General features: G+C 31.6%; 1 pseudogene; it reads right to left on the bottom strand.

Annotated features, from left to right (window-relative positions):
- Positions 1–15588, bottom strand: part of LOC122747876 — a 61847-nt pseudogene that overhangs the window by 14269 nt on the left and 31990 nt on the right.

Genomic DNA, 15588 nt, shown 5'->3' with positions numbered 1-15588 from the left:
TTGTTCTATAACAATTATGACCTCATTTTTTTCAGTGAAGTTTAAGGCATAGTTGCAATGTTAGAGGGGAGAGGACAGCAATAAGTGTGACAGGAGGTTTGAGGAGAAATTAAAAAGTTTGTAACAGTGTTGAGGGGAATGGTGAAATGGTTAGGGCAATATAAAAAGAATGACTTGTTGCATTGAGGGCTTAGTTTAAAATATGTATCATATAAAAAGATAACATATATGTGTATACTTACATATAAGTGCATATATATTATATATATATACATATATATATAATATATATAATCTTACAATTTAGCATATAAATTACCTTACTATATATAGAAATTTTAGCACTTAACAGTGGTGGTGCCGATGATGATGGTGACGATGATGATGACAACTTTGTTTTTGCTATTTGCAACCCATCTCTGTTGTCTTTCATACTCGAACAGAGCCTAAATGACATAACAATGTTGGGGTCAATGTAAAGTGTACCCAACTCTGGCTGAATAGAGCATCATGAGCTTGGAAGTCTCACCCACAGGTCAGGCATGTATAATATTTTACTAAAAATAATTTTATAATGCATCCCCATTTTCTCCAAATCAATTTAATTATTAATTAAATCCATCCTGCTTTGCTTCTCTGGGTGATATTGTCCAGTTTCTCTCTCTCCTGTTCTTTGAACATTTTTCATAAGTTTGGTTGGCATTTCAGGAGCTACATAATATGTGTTGTTGATTTCTCTGAATTTTTTTTTTTTTTTAGTGAGGCAATTGGGGTTAAGTGACTTGCACAGGGTCACACAGCTAGTAAGTGTTAAGTGTCTGAGGCTGGATGTGAACTCAGGTACTCCTGACTCCAGGGCAAGTGCTCTATCCACTGCACCACCTAGCTGCCCCTAATTTCTCTGAATTTTAAAGAGATTTAAGGAAAGTTTTCATCTTCATAAAAAAAAGAAAAAACAGATATGCTTGTCTACTAGAAATTCTGGTATAATTCATATCATTTTTCCCTCTCTCTCTTTTTCTGTGTATGTTTCTCTCTCTCCATTGTTGTCCCTAAACTACCCCTAAACTCTACAAGATATATCGCACTAAAAGTTTGGGTTTGTTTCTTGTTATTTTGTTTTATTTTAACTAGCTTTGCTGTACTCATATTCAACTAAATATGTTCTTCTTAGAGTCTAAATATATTTATCTTGAGTCTGCATAACACAGTAGAAAAATACTAGTTCTGGAATTGAAGGACCAGAGTTTAATTTTACCTGTGAGATTTAGTATTTGTGTGATATTATGCAATTCACTTAACTTTTACATGTCTCAACTTCCTCATAACCTTGTAGGATCCTTCCAGCTTAAGACTTATGTTCACCTCTTTATATAACTATGGTGCATCTTTTCAAAAATACATTACCCCACCCCAATAAGAATGTAAGCTCCATACAAGGACAGAAACTAATTGTTTTTTTGTTTGTTTGGTGTTTGTTTTGTCTTTTTGTATTCCAAATGCATAGCAAAGTTTCTGTCATGCAAGAAACGTTTAATACATGTTTGTTGATAGATTGCCAGCATTCTTCAAGCTATTATAATATGCCCAACCATGTGATAACATTAATAGTGAATTCCATCACATACTACCTCCATGATGTTTCAACACGGATGTCTTTATAATGAATTGATTTTTTTTTTTCTTTTTAAATATACAGAGGAAAATGTCTAATCTCACTCACTCTAGCAGATGATACCTGGTATTTTGGTGGATTTATGAACAGTACATAGAGAGAAATTAGCGCTTGAATTAAGCCACGTGAAGGTAACAACAGGAGATTACCCTATTTAGCAGCTGCTAAGTGGTGCTAATTGATGGCTATAGACCTCAAGCTGAGCAAATTTCAGAATATTATACAAACAGAACAAAATAAACTCAAAGTTAAAATGGAAGGGAAAACCTTTAGGATATTAATATACATATATATATACATACATATATATATATATATAGTTACCCAATATCAACATTACATTAAATGGAATACATATAGAATATACTATTATATGTAATATCTGTTATAAAAAACTTTATGGTACACAAGGAAATATGAGTCTGAAAAATATCACTGACTCTCATCTAAGGTTATGTTTTTCAAAATAGTTGATAATTTGCCTTGAAAATTGAGGGTTTCTATACTAGGACCTCCAGTATCCTACCATGAAATTGTAGGGGGCAGGAAGTTGGTGCAGTGGATAGAGCACCAGTCCTGGAGTCAGGAGGACCTGATTTCAAATCTGACCTCAGACACTTAACACTAATTAGCTGTGTGACCCTGGGAAAGTCACAACCCCAACTGCCTCACCAAAAATTTAAAAAAAATGTTTAAATTAAAAAATTAAATTCAAATAGTAGGTATAGGTATTTGTATATAATTTATGAAATTTTATGTGTGTGTAATACATTCACTTATATATTTGTTTAAATATACATTATACATAAATAATTTGGAGGTATTAGTAAATTATGGACTTAGAAATTTGTGTAGGGAACTTTGAAGTTGCTACTTAAGCCATGTTCACAGAAATAATTTATGTCAAAGGCAATATTCTAACACAAGGCTTCTTGACTCCAACACTGAAACTCTATTTAATATACCACATGCCTCTCCAAACATATGACAATATATAGAACAAATGATATTTTCATGAATTGTATAGGATTAATGGTTTTCAAAAGTTGTAGGTGTATATACATGTACATACATACATACATACATACATACCACACTGGCTCTCAGGTAGAGGAAGGTAGGTGAAGGAAAAGATACAAATGTACATATTATCCTTGATTCCTTTTCTAGAAATATATCAGATTCATATTTATTATTTTTATTGAAAAGTAATATGCATTTCTGATATCAGTATCAATTTATTTCCTGACCATTACAAGATGAAATTTGTAGAAATATTATAGGATACTCAAAATCATGCATTATGATTAATTCAGTGGGATGAATTAGATGGAAATAGTGCTTACCAAGAGATCATTAAAGATTGATCTAAGCAGTGACAGTATTTACAGAAGTTCCAGCATCTTGCTATAGTTCTTAAAATGACTGACAGAGAAATCTAATTGACTTTTGTTGAATTAGTGAATATGGATGGAGGAAATGAAAGGCACACAAAATTCAGATACCACAATTGTTGAAAATAACAAGTGTAATCATATCAGTATTGAAAATTAGAAACCTTTCTTTTTGATTAGTATTTAAAAGTATTTAATTAATCAGATGTATGGATAAGATTATCATCTTGTATTTATGCTCTTAAGAGTGGCAGGGTATGACTATGGACCTCCATTTTTTGTTCAGTCATTTGATTTGAGACTCACTCTTTGTGACTTCTTTATGGGTTTTCTTGACAAACATATTGGAATGGTATACCATTTCCTTCTCCAGATCATTTTACAGATAAGGAATTTGAAGAAAAGAAGATTAGGTGGCTTGTCCAAGGTTATAGCTACAGGTCTGGTACTCTAGCCTTAGGTATCACTTATTTGAACTTTCAACTGCTCTCTACCAAGGCTCCTATTATCTGTATTTTTATGGTTGTAATGTTAAATGCTATGTAAAAGATGATCATGGTAATGATGATGACACTATCAAAAATGGGAACAACAAAAATTCAGACACACAATTCTTTAAAATATATAAAATAATTCTTTTAAAAATGACATTTCATACATTTTCCCCATATATTGCACTTAAGAAGATTGAGGTTAAGAGAAATTGTTACTTATACATGATCACACAGATACTAAATGTCAGAGTCAAGAATGAAATTCAGATTTATTATTTCCAAGTACATCATGGTTTCTATTGTAACAACAACTTCTTCAATTAATAGATGATATAGAGGCCCATAAGCAGCTAATTAAGAAATGGAATAATGAAAAATCTAAACAGGTGAAATTTATTAGAGGCAAATGTAAATTCTTATAATTTCATTTAACATTCCAGCTAGAGAGCAGTTCAAAATTCAAATAAATGGTTCCTAAAGATAGAGTGCCAGGCTTGTAGTCAGGAAGATGTGAGTTCAAATCTGAACCCATACACTTAAAAGTTTTAGAACCCTGGATACCTCACATTCCTCATCTCTAAAATGAATGGAGAAGGAAACAACAATATACTCCAGTATCTTTGACAGGAAAACTAGAAATGGGGTCACAAAGTGAACAATAACAAAAGGATTTTACTCAGTTGAAATTTCACTTTGGTTCAATATTATATGATCGCCAAACCTTCATTTACAGAAAAGATTGATTAAGAAAAGGAGAAGAATAAGGTTCTATATTATACTCTATATTCTTCATACTCTAGAGTCACTGGGATATATCTAGATCATTATATTCATGTATGAGCATCATAATTTGTAAGGGATAGTAGCCAATTGAGTAATTCAGGAACAATTTTATTTTCTTTTTTAGGTTAATTATTTCATTGTTTTTTAAGCTCATTTATTAAAATGTTTAGTTCTAAATTCTCTTCTTCCATATCTATTGAGAAGTCAAGCAGTTTCAGAGACATTATACCTATGAAGTCATTTTCCAAAAACAAAAATAAAAATAAGAAAAAAAGTATTTTAAAAAGGCAAACTTTAATCTATGCTTACAGTTTATCATTTCTTTTTGTTTGTTTTTTGTTTTTTGCAGGGCAATGGGGGTTAAGTGAATTGCCCAGGGTCACACAGCTAGTAAGTGTCAAGTGTCTAGGGTCAGATTTCAACTCAGGTGCTCCTGAAACCAGGACCGGTACTTTATTCATTGCACCACTTAGCTGCCCCCATATAATTTCTTTTTTTTCTGGAGGTGGATAGCAATTTTCATCATAGCTCCTTTGGATGTGTCATGTATCATTGGTATTGATTAGATTAGCTATGTCTTTTATAGCAGATCACTAAAATATTGCTGTCATTGTATTCAGTGTTCTGGTTCTGCTTATTTCAGTTGCATCAGTTCATATAAGTTTTCCCAGGTTTTCCCTTTTTTTTTTTTTGGTGGGGCAATGGGGGTTAAGTGACTTGCCCAGGGTCATACAGCTAGTAAGTGTCAAGTGTCTCAGGCCATAATTGAACTCAGGTACTCCTGAATCCAGGGCCAGTGCTTTAACCCCAGGTTTTTCTAAAACCATAGTGTTTATCATTATTTACAGCACAATAGTATCACATCACAATAATTTACCACAACTTGTTGAGCCATTCCCCAATTGATGGTCATACCCTTGATTTCCAATTCTTTGTCACCACAAAAAGAGCTTTTATATACATATGTTTATATACACATGTACACAGAGAGACAGAGACTGAGACAGAATATGTATATGTCCTGTTCCATTTTCTTTGATCTCTTTGGGCTATAGTTCTAGTAATAATATTGCTCCATAAAAGGATACACAGACATTTATAGCTTTTTTGACACAGATCCAAGTTGTTCTCCAGAATAATTGGACCAGTTTATAATTTTACCAAGAGTGCCTTGGTTTAAATATGTTTCTATCTCTTCCAGCATTTGCCATTTCCTTTTTCTTTAAAGTTAGTCAATCTGACAGGTGTAATGTTGTACCTCAGAGGTGTTTAAATGTGCATTTTTCCATTCAATAGTGATTTAGTGGATTAATGCATCACAATATTCATAGTTTTTTTTTCTTCTGAAAACTTCTAGTTGATATCATTTGGCTATTTAGCAATTAGGGAACCAATATTATTTTTTTGTAAATTTACTTCAGTTATCTATGTGTTTGAGAAATTGAGTCTTTATCAGAAAAAAATGCTTTAAATTTTTCAAGGTTTTCCTATTTTCCTTATATTCTGGTGACATTTTATTTGCTATTGTTGTTGTTCAACATCTTTCTATTTCATGTATTCAAAATCATTTTATTTTATGTAATTATCTCTACCCTTTTTACCTCATAAACTCCTACCTAATCCACAGATCTGACAGGAAAATTTTCAATTCCCTCCTAATTTCCACCTTATGTTTAAATAATGTGCCAATTTTTACCTTAAATTTGTATATGTTTTGAGTTGTTCATATGTGGCTATTTTCCAGTTTTCCTAAAAAAAATTGTCAAATAAAGAATTCTTGCCCCCTAAACTTGGATCTTTCATTTAATAAAATATTAGATTAATATGAATATTTATTATTGTATATTTTGTACCTAATATATTCTGTTGTTCTATCAATCTATTTCTTATCCAGTATGAGATTGTTTTCATGCTTACTGTTTTATAATATGATTTGAAGTCTGGCACTATAAGGCTATCTTCATTCACATTTTTTTATATTGATTTCCTTTATATTCTTAACCATTTGTTCCTCCAGATGGATATTATTATTTTTCTAATTCTATAAAACAAGTCTTTGGTAGCTTGATTGGCAGGGCTCTGAATAAGTAAATTTAGTAGAATGATCATTTTCTATTATATTGGCTCAGCCAATCCACAAATTGTTAACATATCTATAATTGTTTGAACATTCTTAATTTGTATGAAAAGTATTTTCTAACTATGTTCATAAAATTCCTGGATTTTTTTAAAGCAGGTATACTCCCAAGTATTATATATTGTCTGTAGTTATTTAAATGGATTTTTTTCTGTCTCTTCTTGTTGTACTTTGCTGGTAATGTATACAAAGTATGAAGGTTTATGTGAATTTATTTTATGTCTTGTGATTTTAACAAAACTGTTAATTATTTCAGCTATTTGTAAATTGATTCTCTATACTTTTATGAATAAATGCTAATTTAATCTTCAAAGAGTAATACTTTTGTTTCTTTGTTATCTATTCTTTTTATTTGAATTTTGCCTTATTGCTATACCTAGCAATTTTAGTTCAATTAGAATAATAGTGGTGAAAATGGACATCCATGCTTCACCTCACTCTCAGTGAGAATAGTATTAGTATATCTCCATCAAAAACAATGCTTGTTCACAGTTTTATAGATACATTACTTGTTATTTTAAGAAAGGCTCCATTTTGTTCTTAGGCTTTCTTGTGTTTTTAATTGTTATTAATGTTGTATTTTGTCAAAAGCCTTTCCTACATCTATTGCTACATGTTTTTTGTTGTTTTCTTACTGATATGATGATTTATGTTTATAGTTTTCTTAATATTGAACCAGCCAGGAATACCTGTTATAAATCCCACCTTGTTTGTGATCTTTATGACATATTGCTGCAATATCCTTACTAATATTTTATTTTTTTAATTGCATCAGTATTCATTAGGAAAATTCATCCATAGTTTTTTTTCTCTATTTTTGCTCTTCCTGGTTTAGGTATCAGCATCATATTTATGTCATAATGGGAATTTAAAAGGACTCCTTTACCTTTTTTTGTAAATAAAATTTTATGCCATTTTGAAATTATTTGTTCTTTAAACGTTTTGTAGAATGCAATTGCAAATCTTTCTGATTTGGGGATTCATTTTGCTCATGAAGCTAAATTATGGATTATTCAATTTCTTTTTTTTCAGGGCAATGAGGGTTAAGTGACTTGCCCAGAGTCACACATTGGTGATTAATTTACAATTATAATATTTGATACTGATAATTTGAATTTCTTTCTTTTAAAATACATTTTACTAATACTTTACCAATTTTATTGATTTTTCATAAAACCAGCTCATAATTTTATTTATTAGTTTACATTTATTTTAAATTATATTGATCTCTCCTTTAATTTTAAAGATTTCTACTTTGTGTTTAATTGGGGATTTTGAAATTGTTTTGATTTCTACTTTTTTTTTACTCATGTACACAATTCATTGATTTACTCTTTCTCTTTTTTTATCTATGTAAGTGTTTAAACATTAAAAAAAACCTCCTAAGCACTGTTTTGTCTGCATCCTGTACATTTTGGCATGTTGTCTAATTGCTGATATTATCTTTAATGACATTATTCTTTCTATGACTTTTTATCAACTCATTCTTTAAAACTAGATTATTGATTTTCCAATTAAGTATGCTATCCAAACTGCTTTATTGAATGTCATTTTCATTGCATTATGGTCTGAAAAGGGTGACTTTGATATTTCTGCTATTCTTAATCTGTTTGTCCTAATTCAATGTCATTTTTCATTTTTATTTTTTGCAGGGCAATGAGGGTTAAGTGACTTACCAAGGGTCACACATCTAGTAAGTGTCAAGTGTCTGAGGATGGACTTGAACTCAGGCCCTCCTGAATCTAGGGCTGGTGCTTTATCCAATGTGCCACCTCACTGCCCCCTCAATGTCATTTTTTTGACAGTGTACTGTACAGCTGAGGAAAAAAATATATATTACGTCCTATCCCCAATTTTTTTTTTCTCAAGTTCTATCCTATTTAACATTTCTAAGATATGTTCAACTCTTTAATTTGGTTTTCTTATTTATTTTATGGTTACCTTTATCTATTTCTGAGAAAAGGATGTTAAGGGATCTTGCTTGTATAGTTTTCTTGTTTACTTACACTTGTAATTCATTTAGCATTCCCTTTAAAATTGGGTAGCACCATTTGGTGCATATATGTTTAGAATGAACATTTCATCATTGACTATGGTACCTTATTATCTCTAATTTTGTGTATTTTTGCATTAATTATGATTGCTACCTGTGCTTTCTTCTCTCTGCTAGAGTATATATATATATATATATATATATATAGTGGGGCAATTGGAGTTAAGTGACTTGCCCAGGGTCACACAGCTTTCAAGTGTCAAGGATCTGAAGCCAGATTTTAATTCAGGTCCTCCTGAATCCAGGGCTGGTACTTTATCCACTGTGCCACCTAGGTGGTCCATCTACTAGAGTATAACAGATTTTGCTCCCACATTTTATTTTAATTCTGTGTGTTACTCTTTTTTTCAGCTTTGTTTCTTATAAATAACTTTATTGAAATAGATTATTTTTTTCTAATCGATTCTGATATTTACTTACATTTTATGAGTGAAAGGATCACATTCACAGTTTTGATAGTGTGTATTTTTCTTCATTCTATTTCCTCTCTGTCTCTGTCTCTCTCTGTCTCTCTCTCTCTGTCTCTCTCTCTGTCTCTCTCTCTGTCTCTGTCTCTGTCTCTCTCTCTGTCTCTGTCTCTCTCTCTTTCTCTCTCTCTCCTTTTTCAAACTCCAGCATAATATGCTTTTTTTCCCCCTACATTAGGCATCTTGTGAAAGAAGAATGAGAACAGGAAATACCTCAAACAAGAAGAAAAAAAAACAGTCCAAAAGTAGAAAGAGTATGCTTAAATCTGCATTCATAATTCAGTTAATTTTTCTGGATGTGGAGAATATTTTTTATCATGACTTCTTTGAAACTGTTTTGGATTGTTGCCCTGCAGCAATCCTATTACACTTTACAGTCTTCTCCTGGTTCTGAATTTCTCAGTCAGCATCAGTTCATGGAAGTTCTTCCAGGTTTCCCTGAACTCCTCCTGCTCATTGTTTCTTACAGCACAATAGTATTACATTACATTCATATACCACAATATCTTTAGCCATTCCCCAATTGATGGGCATTCCCTCGATTTCCAATTCTTCACCACCACAAAGAGAGCTGTTATAAATATTTTTGTACATGGGGGTCCTTTTCCCTTTACTATGGTCTCTTTAGGATACAGACTTAGCAGGGGTACCACTGGGTCAAAGGGTAGTAACAGTCCCATAGTCCTTTGGGCATAGCTCCAAATTGCTCTCCAGAATGGTTGGATCAATTCACAGCTCCACCAAGAAGGCATTAGTGTTCCAATTTTCCCACAGCTTCTCCAACATCTATTATTTATTTTATTTTCTCATATTAGCCAATCTGATAGGTATGAGGTGGTACCTCAAAGTTGTTTTAATTTGCATTTCTCTGATCAATAGTGATTTAGAGCATTTTTTCATATGGCAATAGATAGCTTTGATTTCTTCATCAGAAAAGTAACTGATCATATCCTTTGATCATCTCTCAATTGGGGAATGTCTTGGCTTCTTATAAATTTGATTGAGTTCTTGATATATTTTAGAAATGAGGTCTTTTTCAGAAATGCTGGCTGTAAAAATTGTTTTCCAGGTTTCTGCCTCCCTTCTAATTTTGGCTGCATTGCTTCTGTTTGTACAAAAGCTTTTTAATTTAATGTAATCAAAGTCTTCCATCTTGCTTTTCATAATATTCTCTATCTCTTGTTTGAACATAAATTGTTTTCCTCTCCATAGATCTGAAAGGTAAACTATTCCTTCCTCTCCTAATTTATCTATGCTATCACCCTTTATATATAAATCTTGAACCCATTTTGACCTTATTTTTGTTTAAGGTATAAGATGTTGGTCTATACCTAGTTTCTGCCATACTATCTTCCAGTTTTCCCAGTAGGTTTGTCAAATACTGAGTTCCTATCCCAGAAGCGGGGGTCGTTGTGTTTATCAAACAGTAGATTACTATAGTCATTTACAACTGTGTCTCCTGTGTCTAATCTATTTCATTTATCCACCACTCTATTTTTTAGCCAGTGCCACATAGTGTTTATGATTCCCGCTTTATAGTATAGCTTCAAATTTGTTATGGCTAGCCCAGCTTTCTGTGCATTTTTTCCGATAATTCACTTGATATTCTTGACTTTTTTTTCCAGATGAATTTTGTCATTGTTTTTTCTAGCTCTATAAAATATTTTTGGTAGTCTAATTAGTATGACAATGAATAGGTAAATTAATTTAGGTAGAATTAACATTTTTATTACATTAGCCCAGCCTATGCATTTGAAATTTGTTTTTCCAATTACATAAATCTGATTTTATTTGTGTGAAAAGTGTTTTGTAATTATATTTGTAGAGTTCCTGGGTTTGTCTTGGCAAGTAGTCTCCCAAGTATTTTATATTGTCTATTGTTAATTTAAATAAAATTTCTCTTTCTATCTCTTGCTGCTGAGCTTTTTTGTTCATATATCTGCTGATGATTTCTCTGGATTTATTTTATATCCTGAAGCTTTGCTAAAGTTGTTACTTGTTTCACATAGTTTTTTTAATTGATTCTTTAGTATTCTCTAAGTATACCATCATATCATCTACAAAGAGTAAAAGTTTTGTTTCCTCCTTGCCTATTCTAATTATTTTAATTCCTTTTTCTTCTCTTATTGCTACAGGTAACGTTTCTACTATAATATTAAATAACAGAGGTGATAATGGGCATCCCTGTTTCACCCCTGGTCTTATTGGGAAGGCCTCTAACTTATGCCCAATACATACAACACTTGCTGATGGTTTTAGATAAATACTGCTTATTATTTTGAGGAAAGCTCCACCTCTTTCTATGCTCTCCAGTGTTTATAATAGGAATTATTGTTGTATTTTGTCAAATGCTTTCTCTGTATTTATTGAGACAATCATATAATTTGGGTTAGTTTTGTTATTGATCTGATTGATTATATTAATAGTTTTTCTAATGTTGAACCAACCTTGTACTCCTGGTATAAATCCCAACTGGTCATAGTGTATTGTCCTGGTGATCACTTGCTGCGATCTCCTTGCTCATATTTTCTTTAAGATTTTTGCTTTGATATTCATTAGGGAAATTGGTCTGTAATTTTCTTTCTCTGTTTTTGGTCTGCCTGGTTTATGTATCCACAACATATTTGTGTCATTAAAGGAGTTTGTTAGAACTCCTTCTTCAACTATTTTTCCAAATAGTTTGTATATTATTTGAATTAATTGTTCTTTAAATGTTTGGTATAATTCCCTTGTAAAACCATCTGGCCCTGGAGATTTTTTATTAAGGATTTCATTGATGACTTGTTCAATTTCTTTTTCTGAAATGAGCCTATTTATGGATTTCATTTTATTTTCAATTAACTTCGGTAATTTGTATTTTTGGAAATAGTCATCCATTTTATTTAGATTGTCAAATTTATTGGCATACAATTGGACAAAATAACTCCTAATTATTACTTTAATTTCCATTTCATTGGTGGTGAAATCACCCCTTTCTTTTTTGATACTGGTAATTTGTTTTTCTTCTTTCTTTTTTTTAAATCAAATTAATGAAAAGCTTATCTATTTTATTGTTTTTTTCATAGAACCAACTCTTAGTTTCATTTATTAATGCTATAGTTTTCTTGCTTTCAATTTTATTAATTTCTACTTTGATTTTTAGGATTTCCAATTTACTATTTAGTTGGGGAATTTTAATTTGTTCTTTTTCTAGCATTTTAAGTTGCATGCCCAATTCATTGATCTCCTCTTTCTCTTTTTTATTGATATAAGAATTTAGAGATATACAATTTCCCACAAACACTACTTTTGCTGCATCCCATAGATTTTGGTATATTGTCTCATTATTGTCATTCTCTTGGATGAAGTTATTGATTGTTTCCATGATTTGTTGTTTGACCCACTCATTCTTTAGAATGAGATTGTTTAGTTTCCAATTAATTTCCAGTCTACCTTTCCATGGCTCTTTATTACATGTAAATTTTTTTTTTTTGCATCATGAACTGAGAAGGATGCATTTACTATTTCTGCCTTTCTACATTTGACTAATACATGGTCAGTTTTTGAGTATGTACCATGTGCTGCTGAGAAGAAGGTATATTCCTTTCTATCCCCATTAAGTTTTCTCCAGATATCTATCATATCTAAGTTTTCTAATAATCTATTCACTTCTTTAACTTCTTATTTCTTTTGCATTTAGATTTATCTAATTCTAATAGGGAAAATTTCAGATCCCCCACTAGTATAGTTTTACTGTCTATTTCCTCTCATAACTCATTTAACTTCTCCCCTAAGAATTTGGATGCTATACCACTTGGTGCACACATGTTTAGTATTGATATTACTTTTGATATTGCTTCATTATCTATAGAACCTTTTAGCAAGATGTAATTTCCTTCCTTATCTCTTTTAATTAGATCTATTTTTTATTTTACTTTGTCTGAGATAAGAATTGCTACCTCTACTTTTGCGTGTGTGTGTGTGTGAGGCAATTGGGGTTAAGTGATTTTCCCAGGGTCACACAGCTAGTTATTGTTAAGTTTCTGAGGCTGAATTTGAACTCAGGTACTCCTGACTCCAGGGCCAGTGCTCTATCCCCTGTGCCGCCTAACTGCCCCTATCCCTACTTTATTGATGGCAGTTGAAGCATAATATATTTTGCTCCAAGCTTTTACCTTTATTCTGTGTTTATCTATCTGCTTCAAATGTGTTTCTTGTAAAGAACATATTGTAAGATTCTGTTTTTTAATCCCTTTTGCTATTTGCTTCCATTTTATGGGAGAGTTCATCCTGTTCACCTTCACAGTTAAAATTATTAACTGTTTATTTCCCTTCATATTCTTTTCTCCTTTGTTTGTACTCTTTTTTTCCTTCTTTCACTCTATTCCACTTGACCAGTGTTTTGCTTCTGACCACTGCCTCCCTCAATCTACCCTCCCTTTTATAAGCTGCCCTTCTTTTTCTTGCCCGTTTTACCCCCACTTCTGCCCTCCCTTCTATCAATACGATCTTTTTCCCCTTCCCATTTTGTTTACTTAAAGAGTAAGCTAAGTTTCTTTATACAAATGGGAGTGTATTTTATTCCCTCCCTGAACCAAATCTGATGAGAGTAGGGTTGCAATAATGCTCACCCCTCCCTTCTTTCCCTCTTTTGTAATGGGTTCTTTTTGTGCCTCTTCATATGATGTAATTAACCCCTTTCCACCTCCACTTTCCTCTCCTCCCCCTAGTCGTCTTTTATTCTGCCTCATAAGTTCCTTTATATATATTTATATTTTCACAGACTATTGCATTAATTTTCTTTACTTCCTTCACTCTGCTTCAGATCATGCAATTTTTAATGTAATTCTCTCTATTTTAATGCTTGTTATTTCTTACAACACAGTATTATTCTATTATATAGATTTACCAAAATTTTTAGAGCTTTTACCAAATCAATTGGCATTTAACTTTTTTTTCTGTAAGAAAAAGTGATGGTAGGGATATGAAGACTTCTTTCTTATCAATGACCTAATTGGGGATATATGACTAGTTCTGCAATCTTTGTATCAAAGGCCATTTTAGTCAATATATTTTAGTCAGTTAATTTGCATAATTTCAAATTGTTTCCAAAATGGTCATATTAAATCAGAACTATGAAAACTCCAAAAGAAAGCACATATTTTTATGAGAATGCTAAAATGGATGATTTCTATATTATACAATCTTTGCTAATTTGCAGGGTATAATGTCGAGTATGAAGTTTTTCTGATGTATATTTCTCTTAGAGTTCTTTAAAGCATTTTTACATATGGTTGTTAACAATTTGCAATTACTTACAAATTATTTTAGGTACTCATTTGTCCATATCATTTGGGAAATAGATTGCATCACTGTATATATTTCTGCTTGTGTATACACATGCATATATTATATGTATGTATACATGGCTATTTATTATATACAATGGTATTTCATTAGATAATGTCAACATTAGATAATTTTTCTCTATATCTCTATATCTCTATACCAAACCCTTATCTGAGAAAAATAAAATTTCCCTATTCAGCCTTTTTTGTGATTAACCTTGATGAATTAATTTTGATGGTTCATAAATGCTTCAACCTTGTCTATTCCAAATGACCTGCTTTATCTCTTGTCATGTTGCTATTCTCTGCTTGGTCAAGGATGTACCTTCTTTGTATATCATTGAGAGGTATATTATTGGCTTACATTTTCTAGTTTTTAATGGTAATGATCTTTATCATTAAGGTCACATATCTATTTTTTTCATGGATTATGGAATAAAATGCTCATTTGAGCAAAGTGCCTGCCTTATTGATTTCTAGTTTCTGTAGCAACTTTTATGAAATAGATATACTTTTTTACAATAATTTATGTTTGAGGGTTTATAGTACATTGGTTTATTCACAACAATCATGTCTGCTGCTTTGATAATATAAGGGAATAACTCCCACCTTCTCAGTTCCACTAGTATCCTAGCTAACAACAAGTACTCAAACTCCAAAATAAAATTGGTTTACTTTCCTAAATGGAGGTACATTTATATTAGTTAGGTTTATCATAATGCTTTCTCCTTAGCTTTTGTATTAATAGTTTTCTTTGAAGCATAACTACTTTTAACTATAAAAGTTTGTCTGAGATAGGTACAATAGTTTCCATGCCCCATAACCCATTTCACTGTAATATTTTCAAAAAGTTTTTCCCTGACACCAAATCAAATAAAACACAAGTTTCAGTGAAGGTTATATTCATAGTATAACTGAATAGAATGACTATCCTGAGATAACGATCACATTCCCAGGTCACTAAATATATATTGTCTTTATGTTATTTGTGAGAATCTATCTTAGATTTATCCCCTAGACAATAGGTTCTATCATATAATAATATCATTTATAGTCATGAACATATGACAATCATGAGCTGATTAAGCATGAGTTTATAAATCATAATTCATTAATTAGGCTTGTGCCCTGGTCACTTAGGAGTCAGAATAGCTTATCCATGAGTTGGGGCATATGGTGATGAATTGCCACACTTAAGTCTTCAAAAAAACGTGAAGAGTGGGGACTTCTCCAATGAATCCTGATATCAAACCATTCA

Source organism: Dromiciops gliroides, chromosome 3, assembly GCF_019393635.1.
Source record: "Dromiciops gliroides isolate mDroGli1 chromosome 3, mDroGli1.pri, whole genome shotgun sequence".
Classification (NCBI taxonomy): domain Eukaryota; kingdom Metazoa; phylum Chordata; class Mammalia; order Microbiotheria; family Microbiotheriidae; genus Dromiciops; species Dromiciops gliroides.
The sequence above is the reverse complement of the archived record's forward strand: the minus strand, read 5'-3'. Positions and strand labels throughout refer to the sequence as shown.